At 53.3% G+C, this 19,648-nt stretch overlaps 1 protein-coding gene across 2 annotated transcripts in view; it reads left to right on the plus strand.

Moving 5' to 3' along the window:
• Positions 1-19,648, plus strand: part of LOC144093804 (uncharacterized) — a 114,903-nt gene that overhangs the window by 71,381 nt on the left and 23,874 nt on the right. The gene's annotated exons all lie outside the window — the stretch shown is intronic.

Consider the following 19,648-nt stretch of genomic DNA (forward strand, 5'->3'; position numbering starts at 1 on the left):
TGTGGGATTGGCGTCTGGCGCCGAAACCTGTAGGTATTTCACTTATTGCTCTTTTCTACTTTACTAGAGCTTTGTTTTCAGTAAGAGTTGTCTTTAGTCGTTAGGTGCTCGTATTCTATCGAGACAAGCCAACTTCAATTTCTCCTCAGCATCCCTTTAAGTAAATTCTATTTTGGTTCCGAAATCGTGCATAAAAATGCATCACGAATAAGATGCACCTCAGCAAACAATTGCAGCAACAGCAGCATTAGCTGCACTGTGTAGTGCAACGCTTGGAGTTCCCTGAGCTAGCTTGGATTCTTTATGAAAGCGGTAAAAAAAACACACAAAAAAAACACGCCGCTGTTACGAAGAGGCCAAACAGTCGTTGAGGCAACGTCGGTACCACCGCGATCAGTTCTGTTTCTGAAATGCACGTTAGCCAGAACAGTAGCCATGCGCACCATGTAATAGAAATTCCACGGCTTCAGAAGAAAGGAAGCGAAGGGACGCCCAAATTCATTAGCGAAATAACAGGTCCAGCACCCAAACTGCGTTCCCCCGCGGTGGAAAGGGAACCGAGAGCGCTCGGCGCCAGGAAAGGGAGGCCGGAACTGCTTACCGGGAGGAGCGCAGGTTTCCGCAGCTCGCATCGCATTGCAGTTTCCTTCGGGCTGTACGGACCGCATGTTTCGCCTCTGACTCTAAAACAGCCTCGCTACTGTGCAGCGGCCACTTAGCGAGAAGCCAATTAACTTTGTTCCGAATGAGAATTTTAGGAATGCCATCAAAGCATTATCTTCGTCTTCCTTGATGTTTTTTTTTTAATTTGATTGGATGTTGATTTGCTGCAATTTTTTTTAGTTGAATTAAACCTTCTTGCTTTTTTTTTACGCAGCAATGCCAAGTATAATATTTTTTGCGAGATTTATCGGTGATTTTCCTTACACCTGCCTGTTACAGATAATGCGGTAATTCTTACAGCCGACTTCGAGGGAAATGCAGGAAAAGAACCGAGCATCAGTACTACACCGTGAAGCGCAATTAATTAATTTTTTTTTGGGGGGGGGGGGGAGGGGTAATATCTCAGTGTGAAGTAGATTTGCGTCAAGGCACTAATTACTCATTAGCATGCACCGAAGCTAACTCATACGGCTTCATGCGGCCCACCGTGTAGTTCGTCGGCGTAATGGTGGAGGAACAATATATATCTGAAACACCGTACGCTCACTGTCATCCTGTGCCATCTTGACACCTACCGGCGTTAGAGCAAACCCCGCAGTACATTGCCGTGCACGGAGCTAAGCCGTTACGTGGGCGAAACGGTGTCAAGACAAGCCTTTCACTCGAGCCACGTCGAGTGCACAGTAGCCCGGCAGTTGGAGCAAATTTTCTCGAGCGCGTCGGCGGCGATCTCCACAAAAAAATGACAACTCAGGTACAAACCGGCAGAAACGAGAAAGGACGGGGAAGAGGACGGGGAAAAGAAGGGACTACCGCTCTCCCCCCTCTCACTCTCGGCGCTGAAGCCGCGAGAAACAAAAGAAGCAGGCGGCGGTGCGGCAGGAGCGTGCATAGTCAGCAGAGCGGCGTGTAGTACAAGGAGCGGTTTCGCCCCTTCAAAGTTGACCCCGACGGCCCTTGCAAAGGTGAGCGACGGGAGCCGTGGCCGGACCGCAGCGGCGGCGGCGGCAGAGTTGCCGAGGAGCCAAATTGCCCCGCGATCGCCCCGGGAGGATCGTGCGCGGGCCATCGGACGCCCTCCCCCTCTTCCCCCACCCTCCGGGGCCCAGAGAGAGATCGCCACACCTCCCGTCTATTATCCGCGCGCCGACGCCACGCCGGCGCCCCTGCGAGCGCCGTGGACACGCAAACACAACCAGGGCAAAACTAAAATTGAGACTGGCCCGCCGCGCTCCTCCAGACTCCATCTTCTCTTTCTTCCCCCTGGCGGAGGAAGCTCGTTCTCCGGCAGTCACCACTGCGCCAAGCAGCTCGGCCGCGCCGCAGATTCCGCGCGGCAGAAACCTTTCCATTTGGACGTCGCCCGGGGCTGCTACTGCTGCTCCTCAGCTGGCCGATGCCTGCACGACGCAGCCGGTTCGCTCAACTAGGGGCCGCGCGAGCGGGCATGACCGGTAGCTGATCGAGGCGGACAGTTTTGCGTTACAGGAATGAGAGGGAGAGAGAGGCTGCTGCCGGACGACCCTCGCGGGTCAGAGGTGGACCGGGCTCCATAGGGCCGCCTCGCGCGCTAATCGCTCCGTGCCACCGGTCACTCGCCCAAGCCGCCGACGGCGCCGGGTCTGGGTCTGTGTGTCGCCGAGAGTCGCAGGGGCGCGACGACGCGGAAACGCTTGGCTGCCCTCTGCTGCCCCCGCCGCTATAATCCTTGCCCGGGCGCGACGCGACACACGGTTGGGTCGGGCGGCAGCGCGTGTCCGCGAGACGGCGACGCGAGCGCACCCTTGTGCCGCGAGCATGCAACGGGCCTCTGGGCTGGTCAGCATCTGTAAGAAAGAGCGTCTTCAGTCGTGCGACCCTTGCCAAATGAAAATGCAAGAAAAGACAGAACGGGTTTCTCTGCTCGCCGTATGTGGAAGGAGACAGTGTTTGAACGCGTTCGCTCTTTTTGCATAGAATTTAAATTCATTCTCCTTTTAGATGGTCGGTAGCATTTGAAGCATTGCAAAGCTGTACTGCTGACTTCATCACGACAGGGAAACGCACCCGCAGCGCAAACTGTTAGGTAGCCAGAACTTAAACAGTGCAACAAAACCAAAAACAAGAAGACCGAATGTCCGGCTTATATGCGGCGTTCTTGATATTTTGGTTCATTCACGCTGGCTAAGTTTTCGTTAACTTCATTTCAGTCTGGCGTTCCTTGTAGGAGGCAACTATTAATCTCAAAGCTGGTGGGTTCCGGCCGACATTGCGTCCAGGAATGAGTTTGGATTACTACAGAGGCTGCCAGCCAAAGATGGTGACCAGTTTTGCTGCGCACAGCTGACATCATTATTTTGCTCGCAACTATATTCACGGACGTTAACACTTTGAGAGAGACAGCTCCCTTTAGAGAAGAACCTACAGATAATAAAATTAGTTGAGGTGGATGGGCGGAGCCCCTCACAACTCAGCAGGTCAACCTCGCCGAATGGCCTGTGCTACTCGGGGACCCAGCCAGCCTGTTGGACGAGGGAGCCTCGGCTCCGACCTTCGCAGCGGGGTCTCCCACTGCTTCTCAGTAGTGACCAGGGAGAAGGGTCGGGTTGATAGGTCGGGCCCACATGATGTGGAATAGGGAAGCGTGAGCGCGGAATCTGCAGCTGTGAGTGCGGACGATGCATGGTGTACTCTCTGTGGTTATGGCGCTCGGCTGCCGGCCCGAAAGACGCGGGTTCGAACCCGGCCGCGGCGGTCGAATTTTGATGGAGGCGAAATTGTAGAGGCCCTTGTGCTGTGCGATGCCAGTGCACGTTAAAGAATCCCAGGTGGTCGAAATTTCCGGAGCCCTTCACTACGGAGCCCCTCATAGCCTGAGTCGCTTTGGGACGTCAAATCCGCATAAACCATAAAACCATATATGGAGGAGAACTGCGTGATTTGGGAAGGTGTGCGTTTGGAGAAGGCCGCGAGGAGAGGGGAGTGTAACACCAAACGCTCAGTTTCGTGGGTCGCACATGTTTTCTGAGATGCCGACTGTTGTTTTTCTGCAGATATATTCGCGAGACCTGCGCTCTGCGATGACATGCGTGCATCAAAGGACATGCGCTTCAAGCAATGCCCTGCATCCTATCGTCCTAGTTCCCAGTTAGCTCGACTGACTTTTCATTACGATATCTCAATGAAAATATCTTTGAAAAAGTGAGACGGTTGCCTTACATAAATATCATGCCTCATTCTTAGGCTTTCTTCAAAAGCATGATGCAACAGACTCGGTTGTACTGTTCGTAAGACACTGTTGAAGTGACGTCATACACGCATATGCACTGCTCTCAGCATTTCTCCGCTGATAGTATCCGCCCTGCAACTCCACGCATTGGCGATCCCGCGATATAGCGAGGGTTGGCGTTTGTGTATACAAAGACCGGCGCGCTGCGGGCCCATATCGAAACTCGTATTACACGAGTGCCCGCTACTGGCGTACGCGCATTGCGGTGACTGCCGCCGCTGCGATCAATTTACGTTGCGATAGCCTCTCCGAGAAGATTGAACGACTGGTCGTCAATATTTCCCGACGCCTGCACGGACGCAGTCGCCTTCGCCACAATCCTTTTAAGTCAAGCGAAGTCCGCATCTACGCCGGCGAACGTGATCGCGCAATATCTCATTGCTGCATGCCGTCGTGTATAGTCTTAGACCACAGCACATGCACGGCTCGATGTGTATGTGCTTCCTCGCCACGCGCTTCGACTTCGGTACGCGTCTATAGGCGCGCCTGTGGTGGATTGCGAAGGGCAGCCTTGGGGAGACGCGATAATATGCCACACCTGCGGCATCAGCGCTTATTGCGCCCTCGCTTCCATATGTCATGCGGCTGGACATTCTCCAATAGTGTCGCGTAAATTTGACGCGAACGTGGGCTTTCGTTCGAGGTTGGCTTCGGCAAAAACTAATTACTCGGCCAGATCCGAGGAGCTGTGTACCGTGTTTGTACGGATATGTGCCGCAGGTGTGCGGCTGAAGCCACGATTAACTCCGAGCTGACAGGTGGTGGGAGCATCGTTGGGAGGATGTGTTGGAGATAAGAAAGACGCTAGAACGCTTAAGAGTTCCTGAAAATTCGCTTTTCATTGTCTGTGGGCCAGTCTGGTTTCACTATAGTCGCCAATTATTACTATTATCCGCATAACGAATAGGCTGAGGAAATCTTGCGCATTAAAACCTAAAAACCCCGCGATCGAAAGTAGAGCGTTTGAAAACACTGACGAAAGTGCGTGCAGTGATAAGTGTAGAAAATGTGGACACGTATAAACCTGGCCGAACATGAAGGAAGGCGCGTTGCGTGAGCGGAGGCTGTCCCCTTATAAGACTGCATATACGGCAGCGCAGGCCTAATAAGTGCTTCTGTGTATGTGCATATATGCCTGCGTGTATTATGCGCATATGAGCGTGCGTGCGAGATGGCAGTTGTGCTGAAAAACGCATGCGTGCCGCACGCCACGTTTTCCACAAGAATTAGCAACGCCTCACTTTTGAAAAAAGACAAGTAAGCAATAAACAACACGGAGCCTCGCTTTCACAGGCTTCTTCAGTTTATTTTCGTCCCCCCCCCCCCTCCCGGTTTTTTTTTTTTTTTTTGATACGCGCAGCCGCCACCTGCTCCGTTTTTGGCTGGCGCGTCCACCGCATCACTGCCTTTTATGACGTGTGGGTTGCGTGGAACGTGGCAGGGAAAATGACGATGCAGCCGCCGCTGTACGTAGTATATCTATAGAGCGTTTTTCCTGAAGCGAGCTTGATTTGTTTCAGTTTGCCTGCGCTGTGTCATTTCCTTTGTTACGCTATTTTGCGAATGCTCGCTCGAGAGACAAGCTTGCGAGTCGGAGTATGCGAATCCGCGAAGATGCGTGACATCACGCGAGCGTGCTCCAAAAGCGGCCCCTTTAACGTGTACCTGGCCCCGCCGCGGTGGCTCAGTGGTTAGGGCGCTCGACTACTGATCCGGAGTTCCCGGGTTCGAACCCGACCGCGGAGGCTGCGTTTTTATGGAGGAAAAACGCTAAGGCGCCCGTGTGCTGTGCGATGTCAGTGCACGTTAAAGATCCCCAGGTGGTCGAAATTATTCCGGAGCCCTCCACTACGGCACCTCTCTCTTCCTTTCTCCTTTCACTCCCTCCCTTATCCCTTCCCTTACGGCGCGGTTCAGGTGTCCAAAGATATATGAGACAGATACTGCGCCATTTCCTTTCCCCAAAAAACCAATTATTATTATTAACGTGTACCTGCGTGCTCGGACACGCGCTATGGAACGGAGCGCAAATGTATTTCCATGACTCTAATAGCCGGGGTTGCCTTCACGATTACGATACACTGTTCGAAGCTATACTTTATCAGGCTTGCGAGGTTCGGCCCCGAGAAACAAAGCGAGTGGACAGAGTTCCTATAATGTGGCAAGCGTATAGTTCTCCGCAAACTCAGTTCCCTCATTTTTATTTTACTCCTTGCGTGAACAGCACGTCGGGTTTTGTGGCTAATGACTCGGAAATGAGACGTCTCATCGGGTACGGAAGTGTGATCCAGTGCTGATTGCGCAATGCGAACGCACTGTTCCTACGGGGACCATTCATTGGCGCGCGGGTAAAGAATAATCGCAATCAGAACGCTATAGTACATTGCGTGCAAATAACAAACGCACGCATGCGCGCAGATATAAAAGAACCGTAGCTGTGACTGCTATTTCTTTCCTTTCCATTGCCGAGCTGTGTGTCTCTCCAGAATGGGGCGTCACCAATCTTCCTATACGGTGCATTTCCAGTAGCCGTGCGCTCGTTTGCTCGCCGAGGACGTGTTCTGATGGAGCAGCTCCCAGGGAGAGGCAGCAGCGGCAGTATATAAACGAGGTGGTCGCAAGGACAAACAAGTAAAAAGAAGAAAAAAGAGCAGCAACAGAGAAAAGGGCGAAGGCATGGAAGCAGCTTGAGTCGAAAGAGGAGGCACATGCAGCGGCGCGGAGGGCCCGATGAAGAACGGCGCGGCATTTTTTTTTTTTCTCGATGACCAAGTGCCTTATCCAGCTGCGGCCGGTGTGGCGCCTCCACTGTTTCGAACCGCTACCTGCCTTACGCGGGAGCTGGCCGCCTTAATAACGACACACCTTTGCTGCGGCGGTGCGGTTGCGTCGAGATCGGCTTGGGGCCTCGCCCTATTAGCATTCTAGTGCTCCGAGCTGCTGTTGCTGCCGTCCGAAACCACACCTCTGACTGCTCGGCTGGGCAGCGGCGGACACACGCGGTCGCGGATAAACCCATCTCTCTCGCTGCGTGTGTGCGTGCGAGCGGGCACTTACTCGCTCGCCCGTCGTGGCGGCGTGGTCGCGCGCCGTTTTCGGGAGCGCTCCGTCGGAAAACGACTCGTGACAATTGTTCAAAAACGCGTGCGACCTGCGCGAATGATATGGACCGTGTACGGTTCTCCGTCATACGCAGTCGGCTGCGGCACTGGAACGTGAAGATCAATTAGTGAAGAAGCATCGCCACGAGGACACTTTAAATGGAGGGAGTGGGGATAGTAAGGAAGGAATGGGAACGGGGGCATGTTAAGCGACGGCGCCTCCTTGCAGGATCGTGCTAGTTCTTGTTTTGTTTTGCTTTCGCAGCTGTAAGCTTTGTGCCGTCTTTTTTTGTCGGTAAGCAGTCCACCTCATGTCTTATTCCCTGCAATGAATAAAAAAATGCGACCCTTACAAAAACTTCTTTAGACAGTCTATAGACTGTCCATATACTTCTGTCTATAAAGTCCACAGACTCTCTATAGACGAACCCTAGAGAACAGTCTATAGGCAATACAAATCCCATAGACAGTCTATAGGCAATACAAATCCCATGCACAGTCTATAGACATACAGATTCATGACCACACACTTTTAGTAGACTTTTGTCTACAGACAGTCTATATACTATGAGTAGAAAAACAAAAGAAACATCTGTAGGAAGGCAACAGAGCATACAAGAAGTTCATAGACTGCCCATAAACCATTTTTATAAAGGGACACTCATTCCGGCGCAGTTTCTTATGTTCAAATACGCTGTCTGCGTTTTTCGTAACAGTTTTCGGTTCATCAACAGCGGTTTCGAAGAACGGCTGCAGTGACGGGATTTTAAATGTGTTCCGCCATCTTGCACACTCTTCGACAAAGAGCCTTTTAAAATAGTTTCAATCAAGCAATTAAAGCAATTCTCCCAGTCTATAGCCACTGTCAGCTGCGTGACCTGCATTCGAGGAGGGCAGAGAATATAGTTCGCGGACTTTTCGCTTGCTCTTCTGTAGGAGTGACAACGACACGGCAGATGTAACGCAGCAGTGTCCTCTCTGACCACCCTTTTCATTGGAACATTCGATGGCATTGAAACGTTGGCCACCCCCAGCTGAATCATATGGCCTGAGGTGAAGCATTTTGTACATAACGCTTCCTTCCCCCTCTCTCTTCTCTGCCAATCAACATCGCATTCTCAGTGGTCGACAGGAAAACGCCGTAGATTATCGTTTATGTGGGTTTAACGTCCCAAAGCAACTCAGTCTATGAGGGACGCCGTAGTTAAGGGGCCTGGAAATTTCGACCACCTGGGCTTGTTTAACGTGCACAAACACCGCAGAGTACACGGGCCTCCAGAATTCCGCCTCTATCGAAATTCGACCGCCGCGGCCGAGACTGAACCCGCGTCTTTCGGGACAGCAGCCGAGCGTCATAACCACTGAGCCACCGCGGCGGCCGGCGTGGTTTAATGTCAGGATATACCTGATGTGAATAGGTTAGCACATACCACGCCAACTGAAAGCACTTGGAAAGCTTCCTCGTACAAGTAACGCTGTACATTTTGATACCTGAACCTTGCAGCATGCTGCACAAAGCTTCAATGCACACGACGCGAAACGAGGGACGCACTTTTCACTAAGTAAGGGACACTGCCCTTTCCCCTCAAACACTGGCGTACCGTCATTAACTATAAAAGTAAAGCATAAGCAACGCTTCCCTTAGCAGGCAGAAGCAAACAAACCGCAGAGGGAGCTTGGAGGTGCGGAAGCGATTCCTCAGCATCGCAGCTCGGCCTCGGTAAAGAAGTCGACAAGGCCTATACAGTTCTTCCCCACGGTCCGTCCGAAGGGAAAACAGTGGTTAAGATGCAGGGGGGCGAGCAGCAGCGAGAGATAATAGCTGGTTTACCGGACGTACCTTTCACCTGCTCCGTGAGACTGAGACAGACGAGGCGGCTGTGTCGTATCTGCTTCGAAACTCGCCGTGGGAACGCCTTCCACGTTGTGGACAGCCAGCTTCCACCGACAGCCTAATACGAGCTGGCGTGGGCTCTTAAGTGCCACCGACAGGATCTCTCGAAGCGCGCGTTCCGCATGCGCGTACGGGGCCTTCAGAAACTGCGTTGCCTGCACTGAAACCTTCCAGAAGATGTTGACATTTGTTTCGTGTGTGCGTTGTGCACGCTAAGCATATTCCACAGTAATTTGATTTGTAAAAAATGTACGCAACTTGTTTTGCATGTGTTTGTCTTTACTACTCAAGCTCATTTCTTTTTTTGTTTTTCCTTGCGGTACGGCGCGTCTTGTGATAATAGCCAAGGTTTACTATGCAGTTACGTCAGGGATGATGTCTCGCAAAAGCCTTACCCGATTTGCGCGTCGTGACAAAAGTTGCTACTCGCGGTAACTGCGACCTAACACGTAAGGGGATGGAAAGCGTGAAATGGAGCCGTCATGAGAACTCCTTAAACAAAAAGCATTTAACTTCAGTTTTCGTTGGGCGGTAACTACTCTTCTGACGCTCTCGTGGCGCAACATACTGAGCCGTAACAAGCGACCAACAGGCCGTTGTTGGCCGCGCATTCTAACAGCCCACGCAAGCCGCAGCAATTCTCGAAAGCCGCTAATTTGCGTCCAGTTAGCGAGACGCAGCGCTATCCTCACCGCGTCGCACTATACAGCCCCCTAAAAGCTGCTGACGCTGCCGGCGCGACGGAGCTGTCGTGCCAGACGGCCATCGGCCGAGGAAGCTCGGCGCTCCCAGCTCAGCACTTGGGCCGTGCGGTCCCCGAGTGTCGCGTCTCGTTAATCCCGGCTCGTAAAGCATGTATAAAGGAAGGCCCCCCGAGGTGGAGAAAGAAACAGCCCGGGAACCGAGAGCGACGCTGTACGGACTGTAAACTAGAGTGTGCGGATTGTTCGGCGATAACGGCGGCCGCGGCTATCCGAGCCATCGTGTAATTGTCTTCTTTCGCTGCGCGGCTTAAAAGCTTCTCTGCCGTCGCCGCGTTGCCTCGGGCACGGGTGGCTCTCCGGCCGTATCAGCAGGAACGCGCGTCTGCAAAGTGCGGCAGTTTACCGTTCCAAACACTCAAATATAGTACAGGGGCCCATTGGCAGCAATTAGACGCAATCTGAAGATAGGCTGCTGCTGCTGCTGCCGCGACCGCCAGCTACTCCCCCCACCCTCTTGTTTCTCCCTCTCCTATCCATACTAGTCCCCCCCTTCAGCAGAGGCCTCTTCCTGTTTGCGAACCTCCTCCTCGCCACCATTCGTCGTCGTGTACAGCTTATTCAGGACTGTCGAGGTCCCGTTGGAGGTCTGTCCGGCCAGCTCCGGGTCCGTCACTCGCGGGCACTAATAAAAGGGATTTAGCGAATTGCCGCGTCGTCCGTCGCTTGACCTGGCACGCTCGCCATTTGCTGATCGGGACGTCGGGCTTAGGCGCCGCTGGAACGTCGGCAAATCGCGGCAGGGCCGGCGTCCACCGGCTGCCACGAGGGGGCTTCGTGCGAGCGCGCGTGTTTTCCAAGAGTAGCGCGCACGCTACAGACGGGAGGAGGGGGGTGGTGGTGGATCCTTATCTGCCGACCGCGACGTGAGTGCTCGTGCGCGGGCGCGCATTGCGAGCCGCTGCATGGAGGCGACGATGCGTTACACCGCGCGTGAAACGCCCGCCGTTGAGGAGAAGAAAAGCGGGCAATTCCCCGCGGCACTAATTGCTTTATGCCTGCCGCCACCGCCGAGAAGGCAGCCAGCAGCACGGTGGCGTGTTTTTTTCTTTTTATTTTTTTACTCGCGAACTGAAGGCGGTTGCTGGTGCTCGTTGTCGTCTCGTCGTCGGCGGGTGGGCGGCCCTTTTCCCTTAGATTTTGACACGAAAGGGGCTGAGTCGCCACGCCGCGTGCCGACTGAGCTGCGTGGGCGACACGTGCGGTCGCAATTATTTACATTTTTTGTTTATTGCTCGCACACGCGCACTTCGCGGCCGGATTCGCCGCGTCGGAAGGTGCTACGGCTGTACGCACAGAACGGAATTCGCGCGAAACAGACCGTTGGTTCTGATAAAGACTCTCGCACGTGGTTGGCTGCGTGCTGCTGCTGCCGTGATAGGAATCTTAATGCCGGAGAAGTAGTGAGCACGGCGGACTCGGGTAGCGTTCGCAATTCAGATGCGGAGTGATATACCCATTTCTTCCAATTTAGACCACGTGTTAATTGTGTGGCGTAATGCCAGAACGTAGATGACGAGAAGCGGGGCGCGGCGAAATGCGATTCGCATCTTGTTTTGGTTCCTACTTTGGAATTATTCACTGAGGCGCGCGGATGGAATGCAACGCGCATTTGCCTTTCAGCTGTAATGTTTTTCCTTTACCGTGCCCTATTTGCAATGTTCAATAATCGAGACATGCGAGAAAATTAATTCAAGAGTACCTTCTATAGCGATGCAGAAAACACTGACAAAGGTGTCTGCTCATTTACGTAGACCGTGGAGTGCGTTCGTTTGGCTCACGTTTGATTTGCCTTCACACTAAACGTCGCAAGCAGATCCGCAAGAAGGCTTTCCCACATAACACGTAGCACACTGTATTCCCGCCAATACGATGGCGCTGCTGTTGCTGCTAACGCTGCAAGTACGCGCATAGGACTATGTGCACGTGCACAGCGGCTTTTCCTGCTCCCACACTCGCGCGAGCTCACATTTGGATGTTTCTGAGGGCGCAAACTCCCAATTGCCCCCAAACATTCTGCCAAACCATGCGGAGAAGCCCGCTTTCGGGTGGCTATAACGTGATGGTGCGTTGTTGGTGACAATGTCAAAGCAGAAAGAGTGCATAATTGGTCGCTGAAGCAGACGAAAAGCTTGACAGCGCTTCTAGAAACAAGTTTCAGTCTAAGGGCAACAGAAACCGTGCACAAAGAACGCGCACTTCCCAACGTTCGCCTCCGATTTTGACAGCCATGTTCGATAAAGGCGTTTAGGTGGCAGCAAGGTTTGCCCGTAAGATGTGCGAGATTCCCGGGCCTCTGTCGTGGGGCAGATTTAATAATCTGCTTGCGATGGTGCTGTTGGAGCTATTTAGGCTGCGTTAAGAGGCAGGTTGTGCTGCAAACGTTTCACTTCGGAGCGCGTACTAAACCTCTGCACACAGTTTTCATAAAACCTAGCATGGAAGATGTTCATAGCTGCTAACCCAGAACACGAATGATTAGCAACCACGGAGGCTTAGCGTGCACTTTTTCTCCGTATCAGACATTCCAAAGCGACGAGTAAGCACTTAAGGAGTGCAGCAAGCCTCACCTGAGGACGTCACAAATGCCGCACTAGAGCAGTACATTTAGGTTACCTTCAAACGCCGGGCCTGTTATCTTGTATTCCAAGGTTTGCGCAAGCCGCCACTCTACGCAGTAAGCAAATTTTTGGGTTACTTCTCCCATAGCAAGCCTGCAGCTGGAATCCATCGATGCCCGAGCGCGACTGAGATAGCGGTCTCCGGCGATACAGCGGCCGCTGAAATTCAAACAGGGTCGAGCTCTGACTTTCCCCGCAGCGTAGCTTTGAACTGGAGTGAAATGAAAGGTCTTTGCGTCGTCGAAACACTACGTAATCCCTCTTTCCTTAGAGTCGTCTGTCTTGAGCACCGAGTGAAGAAATGCAACCCGTACAAACGCACACAAGACAGCACCGCAGCGCCAAAGCTGTACAGGAGCGAGTCGCCGCCGTTTTCAAACGGAACAACAGCGCGCTATCGCGCATGCGCTACTGAACGCAGCTGCTGGCGTCGGAACGCCGTAATGCTAGTCCCGTCTGGAAACGCATTATTCCGAGGGGTGACAAGTTAAGTGCGTATACATAACACCGCGTGCTGGAGACACTCGCAATTACCTGCGACTGCCTTACAAGGACTCGCACCCGCTTCTTCTTCCTGTTGCGCCCTTACGAATACGTGCGTGTCTCATTGGGTCAGAGAGTGCTTTGTGCGCCCACCGTCGGCAGAGAGGGGGCGCTGCCGGCGCTTGAAGAGACGGAACCTGTTGTGGAGCAGCACTCGGGCGCAATTCGGCGTGAATAGCATTACACGCGCCGCTGCGGCATCAAGCGAGCGAGGCACGTTCTCTGTCTTGCTTTGCTTGTTCTTTTTTTGCTTTTCCTGGTGTACGGCAATTTTGCTCGCGCTCTCCAGTATACGCCGTCGCACGTGCGCTCGCTCGCGCGTGGATGCACTTCAACCTTTCGCTTTCGCTTTGCGCGTTTCTTGCCCTTTATATTATTCCTCCTTCCTTTTTTTTTCTTATTGTCCCCTTCGCTTTGAAGAAGTGGGAGTCCTCGGCGGCGGCGGCGCGGTAGTGCGTACATTGTTTCGTTCGGAGGAACCGTGCCTTGTTGCGAAATGCCCCGGGACCGGCCCTATGTGCGTGCGAATGTTGGGAGCGGGGTAATGGAGGCAGATGAGGTTGCGCCGAAAGCTTGTCTCTCTCGCTGCTCCATTCTTTATCATCGTGAGCTGCGCTTGGTGGACGCTAATTGGACAGCTCTCACTGGCTGCATCTCGTCGAGCAGTGAGCGGTGCCTCATATGCCTTAGAGCCGTTAATTCCGTGGGGCGTGTGGCTGGTTAGTCGGATGCCCTTCGCACTAACGAGTCACCACACAGACTCGTTGGTGTCTTGGAAGCAGTTACGACCTGCTTTGAAGTCATGCCCTGTTTTTTTTTAATGTGTATATATTTTGCTAGATGCCACACTTAAGTAGTGCATAACTGTCCCTTATGTCTCCGCATAGACTGTCCTATAGGACTGCGTGGCAGTCTCTAATACAAAGTCTTCTCTCCTCAGCTATTTCGGTTTCATGGAAACGTGGATTTCCGACATTCAGATTACAACATGCAGCCCGCCTATCCAATAAGGAACCGAGAAAATAAGCACGTTTATAGACAAAGCGAAGACAATGCCTGGAGGAATCTAATGCGTATACCTTTATGCAGAAAGCAAGGCAACAGAAGCAGTCCTATACAGATGGGAGATTGTGGATACAAGGAGTCGCACGAATACAGCTAACCGCCGCCTTCTGCCAGCCGGGTACAAGAGAGAAAGAAAGGAAAGAATGACATTGAACAATAAGAATAGAACACATCCATAGTTGCTACCTCTCCAACGCAGCACCTTTGGGGGCGGATGTGTTGTCCCCCTTTGAATAGGTGTTACATGAAGGCAACGAAACCACGGCGTTTCACATTCAACTGGCAGGTAGCAATGCGCGGACAGAGAGAGGGGACAGCGTTCGAGGACGGATGAGAAAAGAAGAAAATAAAGAAAGGGAAATTTATAGATAACACGCTAGATCTTTTCAAGCGCGACCAAAAACGGGTGCCCGATCGTCCAGCGCGAGGCCAAGTGGGCGTCTCGCGCCCTGCGCGCACAACGCGTCGCCAGCTACTGCAGCGCAGGTGATGCCGTGGAGAGGCCTTCGTTGTCGACTTCGTCGTCAACACTTGGCGCTGCGCGCCCTGGCGGCGTGTAGAGTAAGTCCGAACGTGCGGGGCTCGCGGCGGCCGCGGGGCAGGCAGGGTCCAAATTGCAGGGTCCGCACTTTGTCGAAGCTTGGGTATCACCGCAAGGAGGCCCCCCCTCTCTTCGCAAGAGAACGCAGCTTGGGCGCTGCAGAATGTCCTCGCAAATGCGCAGGTGGTTTCTTCTCTTCCCCGGTCCGTGCAGGTGGTGTAGGACTATGCGCAAAGAAGGGGGAACCCTATGCGCTGAGACTGCGGCAGCCGGCGTAGTTCGCGGAGCAGGCATGCCGCCAGTGTTCTTCATAACCTGGCATTAGAGGGACCTTCTTGCGTTGTTTCGACGTCGACGTTTTTTGTTTTGTTTTTTTTTGCGGCCGTTGTGGTTGCGGTCAGCCCCTCGTTTTATTCGACAGTACCAGCGTATACAGGACCGGCGGCACACAGTCTCCGGTCATCGAAATGTCCCGTGCGAGTATTCCACGCCGATTCGATCAGATACGAGTGTTGAGCTGTAGAAGACGGTTCTCTATGGTGCAAGTTTGATGTTCTTGTTGCAGGTTAGTGTAATCAGTTGAAGGTATCCATGAATGTCCCTTTCTGTCGTCATTTTGGAAACGCAAGCATTGCAATGGTATGGCGTTTGAATCAACTGCATTACTAATGACCCAGGGTCCAATGGTGCGGCCAGAGCCGGATTCAGTAGAAATTAGAGTTATTTAGCACGACTCGGGAAGGAGGAGAATGAACTCCATGGCAGGATATCGGGAACGTCTTAGTCCGTGATGAGTGGATTAAATGTCACAACTCACTTAGTGTGCTTAAATACAAAATGAGGAGCACCCTTTACGGAGTTTTGGGCAACATGCCCCTCAATCTTCTCCGCTTCCCTCTTTCAATCAGTTATCTTGCTACATTCTCGGGCATGCAAGTTATGTTGACTACGTAACATGACAGCTACATACCCGTTTTAGAGGGCGACCTTGGGGCTTTTCAATATCTTGAGTTGATATAGGCCCGTCGCATTCCTTAGAGCCCCTTGTCTCCACGACAACAAGCCTTTTCTCAAAATACAACGTAGAACCATTTTAAAACAGCGAAAAGAGCAAACCGAATCCTAAGTAGGTCCGTGGCCAGAGACAATGCTTTGAGGCAGCAATGACGTCACAAATACTACGGGAAAAACACTCGTAAGCGTGCTGAATGACCGAAGTTGCGACTGAAAACAATGTGTCCCTCAGCGAAGCCCGTGCGACGACCTACAAGGCTCGAAATTTCATTACTCAAGTGGAGAGCCGGCATTAACGTGCGGGGAATATTTGCGGCGTCGGAAATTGGGTGTTGCCCGTAGAAACCGTCCGAACTGATGCCACGGAAATGGTGGAATTCAAAATAGATTCGCACCGAAATGGAATGCCGCATTGCTGCCATATTTGGTGGAAGTAATCGGGAACGCGTGAAAAACCTGCGGTGTAAGTTTCATTAATGCGGTAGCCTCGAAAAACCACCGAAGGTGCCTGTTCACTTACTGGTCACGAATTAATTAATAACATAAACATCATTGTGTTCTATCTCGGAAGCAACGCATTATTTTATTCATATTGTTCGGAATAGGAACCGTTTTATTCACGTCGTGATGAAGCCTATAATCGAGCAGCCTTGTTCCAGAAGCAGCCTTGTTCCAGAATCAATACATCGCACTCAGTTAAAACCCATACCACACCGCCGAGACCGGTCCCGCGTGTCAGCCTTGTTCTTGTGACCAAACTTAAAATTACAAGTGATTTACAGCCGCCGTATTACGGTTCCTCTCCCTTCATAGCCCGTTCAACGCAAGCCCTTATGCACGTTAACACCGCTGTTCCTCACCGTTGAACGTGCCTTATCTCCACCGCACCGGCGCAAGCCGGACACACACGCGGGGGTCTCCACCCTCCCTTCATCTCCCTTCCCTTCTGCCTCCCCTCTCAAGAGGCGCACGCGTCGGCGCCAGTCGGGCCCGCGAACTCTGGGCGTCACCGTGGCGGGTCGCGCTCCTGCCTTGGCTCTACGAGGGGCCACGAAAATTGAGCCGCCGAAGTCCCCTCTGGACACTGGCGCGCGCGTAAGCGCACGCCGCACCCGGAGAGAGCGCAAGCTAGACTCCCCCTCCCTCTCTCCGTAGCGCATCCCTGATGAGGGGGCGCGGCCGCCGCGACATAACCATAGAGCCCCGGCCAAATGTGTCCCCTCACCTCGCCGTCCCACCCCTGCCTCGGGCTCTGTCCTCGACTCTGTCCTCTTCTCGTTCTTGTTGCTCTTGCTGCTCTCCTCCGGTTAATTGCCGCGGCTCCCAAAAGTGCCGCGAGCGACGCGCTCCAGCAGCAAGAGCAAGGAGCTCGGGGATGCGACACCGACGACTCCGGTCAGGAGAGGGACGACGACGCCGCCGTGTCTCGGGGCTTGGCCGTCGCGACGCTTCTGTGCGCGCCTCCTGCTCCTCGATGATGATCGACGGCGATTTCGGGACCAGACTTAAGGGGGGAGAGGGGAGGGCACGGTCGTCGCCGAGATGTCGCCTCGATAGCGGCGGCCGCCGCACAGAGACGCACCAGCAGCCGCGTACTACTACTAGTACTCGAGGCGGTCCGAATTTCCACCGGCGCGTCGCCTGGCCTGCCGCAACCCACCCCTCCCCTCCTATGGCTGTGTGCGTGCGTGTGCACGCGTTTGTGTAACACGGGTGGCTCCGGCGTGTCGCTCTCTCGCGCGCTTGTTCTCGCCGCGAGGCTCTCGCTGCCGGGGCAATTTTTCCTCCTCCTCCCTCCCTTCTTTCTCGGCCTCCCAAGGTACAGGCGCCTACACCACGGCGGCGACTACTGCCATACCTCTCGGCGCTTCCCCCCGATTACAATAAATGAGGCTCTCGCGTGCTCCACCGTTTGCAGCTACTGCCCACGGCGGCCGATGCAGAGCGGGTTTCTGTCCTCGGGCGCGCTCTCTCGGAACGTCTGAGGAGGCGCCGTTTCGCTCCAACGGTTGTGGGGCATGCGTCGGACGGCGCTCGCTCTCCGGCGCATCAGCAGTGCTGGACGTGGATGCTGGGTAGCGGAGACATGCGGGCCTATATGGGCGGCTACGGTATGGTTATCGGTTCTTCGCGCGTCATTACAGCGCGTGGTTAGTGCTGGTCAGTGTCACTGCCGGCACCGCAGGGACGGAGGGGCCCCGTATGGCTGACGCTGAACTCCGGGCATTGAAAACGGATTGCGTCTGGTTTTGCACGTGTAGAACGAAACGAGGTGGCTGTAGCTAATCATAAAAAGAATTTGAGAACTAATGGCAGCTGTGACAGGAACGAATAAATGCCCCTCATTTCCTTGGCCAATTGTCGCTACGTTTAGTTTCATTTTTTTTTGCTGTTTTGTCTGTGATATGCTTAACCGAAGGAGGAAAGTGGAACGAAGACGGTCACCCGTGCGCTCGCAAAATGCTTACTGTGAATTAGGAGCAGCATAATACGTTTATTCCGCGAATACTTAGTATTAAGAAGCAGGAGGAGCTGTATCCTTACCACAAGGTCTCAGCGATGCCTACAAGCACACCCAGGCGTCTCGAGCCACGGCATGCGTAGGGAAAGAGTCATGGTCCAGCAGACATAACCCTGGGGGTACCCTGGTACCCAGCCTGTGGTGACACTTGGGCATTATGGTGGTACCCAGGACTTGTGGTACCCATGGATATACTGTTACATGCACTGGACTCAGTTCAATTTTTGAATATTTCGTCAGTTTTTTTTTTAATTTTCGAGACTGCTTTTTTGACGACTATTTCAAAAAAAAATTGCGCAGAGTCTTTCAATCGCTTTCTCATTCGCTCATCCGCACAAATTCAGCACATATGATTATCCGAAGGCTTGGGAAAAAGAAAATACGGACAATACATTGACAAGTCGTAAATGAAACTCGCTTCTCGTCAGCAGCAGGGCAGCTTTCACCAATAAAAAAGCCAGCTACGCGGTGGCACGGCAGCCCCTCAATCATCGATGTTCTGCAGGAACGCTACACATACCTGCTCCTCTGCATACACCTCCTTGCGCAAAAGCACACGCGTCGCCTCGGCGCAAGCGTGCCACGCACGCGCTCCCGAGGTCGCTCGGCTGCGCAGCCCAGCCCCGGAAGTGGAGCGCGCGCGCCTCGCATCAACCTCAAGCAGCGCGTCCTCGTCACGGGTTAAATCGCCCATCTGCCGTCCCCGCTCAGTTTCCTCGGGAGCAGTGGGCTTTGTTTCAGTGGACGGCGCGTCATTGGTGGCGTTCCACACTCGCACGGGGGCGACGTTCCCCGCTCTTTCGAGTCGTGGAAGGATAGGAGTACTCAGAGCACCCCCACCCCGCCCCCCATCGCCCCGTGGCTTTCTTGCACCATCACTGAGAGGCCATCAGAACACCCTCTGACTGCTGCTGCCCTCTCCCGCCTCTCTCATCGTGTCCGGAGGAGCGGCTGCGCCAGTGCTACCCGAAAGTGACGCAGCCACGCAAAGAGGGCGCTAGGGTCGTCGCGGGGACCTCTCGTGCGTTTGTGCGTGACGCGCGGCCTCTTCCTTTTCCTCCCACGCGCGGTTGTGGCACGCGCCGTTCGTTTGCGCAGGTCGGCACGCGCAGCGCTTTGGGCGAATCGAGGCTACGTTTATTCTTCTTCTTGTGAACGGAAGCGTGCGCGCTGTCGGCGCGCAATGTTCCACAACTACTGAAGTAGTAATAACCGGTCCGGTTACCGTAGAGTAGCGTTTCGCCCCTCCTTTCCCGTCACTTTACTGCTCTGTTTCTGATTATGTGGGTGCTGTTCTGCTCGTTCTTTTTTTCTTCTCTCTCATAAGCGTGCATATACTGCGCTGTCTGCATTACAATCGAAGCCTCATTATACTGTGCGCTGTTAGGACTTTGCACGTTGGCGCTCGTAGGCCGGGTCAGTTACGCGAAGGCATTTTGAGGCATTTTGCATGTCGGCCGCAAAAGCAAATAAGAACATACAAGCAGCATTGAAATGTTTTCTTTTTTCATCTGCGATGTAAAATTTTAATACCGAATAAAAATATGAAAATTAATATGGTAGTAGAACTGGTTGCCGGCCACGCTTAACGTTTTTCAGCTCCATTGACTTTTGCAGCGATGTTATCTTTGGATCAATCGAGCCAGTCAAAGGAGC

The sequence above is a fragment of the Amblyomma americanum genome, chromosome 6, assembly GCF_052857255.1.
Source record: "Amblyomma americanum isolate KBUSLIRL-KWMA chromosome 6, ASM5285725v1, whole genome shotgun sequence".
NCBI lineage: Eukaryota > Metazoa > Arthropoda > Arachnida > Ixodida > Ixodidae > Amblyomma > Amblyomma americanum.